The sequence below is a fragment of the Penaeus monodon genome, chromosome 38 (genome assembly GCF_015228065.2).
Source record: "Penaeus monodon isolate SGIC_2016 chromosome 38, NSTDA_Pmon_1, whole genome shotgun sequence".
Lineage (NCBI taxonomy): Eukaryota > Metazoa > Arthropoda > Malacostraca > Decapoda > Penaeidae > Penaeus > Penaeus monodon.
In genome coordinates, this window is record NC_051423.1 from 20680910 (window position 1) to 20682339 (window position 1430).

Sequence of the window (1430 nt, forward strand, 5' to 3'; positions counted from 1 at the left end):
TATATATTTACAAATTTATCATATATATTATATATTATTATTTTATTATATATATATATATAATTAATTGATATTTATTATTATATATTATATTATATTAAATTTATTTATATTATTATATATATATATCACAAAACACACACACACACATAAAAAAAAAAAAAAATATATATATATATATTATATAAAATTTTAAAATATTATATATAAAAATTATATAATATATATATATATCACACACACACATAAAAAACGCTTCTGCACAAAAATCACGCATTTTACTGGAAGTTCAGGTCCGTCGCTTCGCATTAAATTTGAAAAAAAAAGAAAAAAATATGTTCAATCTCATCTATAGTTGGTTAATTCATGCAATTTACTTTAAACCCTGCGATTAAATGGCGTGTCATTGATATTTTTGGATTAGGCAAACGTACCATTGTTTTCTAGCGCACTTAGTAATTAAATCATCTCAGTAAATCCACTTATTTAGAAGCAATACCGACGACTGTACATGCCCACCCTGTTATATATACGCAGCACGAAGTATCATTTTCCCATGAGAAATTTGGCAAACGGAAACTAAAACTTGCTGTTTCGGCCCCCAGAAAAAAATGGCAAACCAAAATTGGGCTGTAAGAATGACTGGGATGCTTCTTACAACAGGTTACTGATGACCTTGAATGCATCAGCTGACCCTTCCTCGCCCTGATTGGTCGTTCCGCGGGATGTGGCTCTCAAGCCCCTCCCCCTTTTTTACTGATATGACTAAACTCTTCCAGATTTTAATGACGTTTTGGATTGTTTTCTTAGGTTTTCGCCCAGGTGGAGTGGGGGTAAGGAAGTAAGGAAAATGAATGAAATGAATGTGAAGTTATTATATTTTTAAAAATGTATTTAGTCGTATATCACACACAAATATTTTTTTTTTAAACTTTTCCCCCTTCGTAAAATTCCTACTTTTACATCTAAATATAAACAATCTCATTTCGAAAAATTTCACTATTGGAGTTCAGAAAAATCGACATTAGCAACCGTAGGCCGGGTTCGTGTGACCTGTTAAATGCCGTGCCAGGAAGGTGGGACCCTCAGAGAGACCACAGAAATTAACGTTCGCGCCAACTCAGCCTTACGTCTGTGGCACCACACTCTTTGAATTTCCCGCCCCGAGTGCGCACGGAACTTCTCACGTGACCCCGATAGCGTATAAATACCAGCAAAGAGTGAACAGGTGTCTCTTTTCCACTCGCGTAGAGAGGGAAATCACCATACTCTATACTAGACCACCTAAGGGTGGCGGCTCTGAGGGCCGAGGGAAAAGAGTCTTTTCTGTTTACAAGTGAGAGTGTCGGAGAAGGACATCCAGGTATGGACTTCTTTATTTACTTGACTTGTGAATGACAGGCTTTCATACACTTTTATATGTATACAAG

At 35.0% G+C, this 1430-nt stretch overlaps 1 protein-coding gene across 1 annotated transcript in view; it reads left to right on the plus strand.

The window, feature by feature from the left end:
* The first annotated feature begins 1082 nt into the window (after nucleotides 1-1082).
* The window catches only part of LOC119596460 (S-adenosylmethionine synthase-like), a 9613-nt gene continuing 9265 nt past the window's right edge, over nucleotides 1083-1430 (plus strand). The window contains exon 1 of the mRNA XM_037945715.1: nucleotides 1083-1363. The gene's annotated coding sequence lies outside the window, so the exon portion shown is untranslated. The remainder of the gene's footprint in view (nucleotides 1364-1430) is intronic.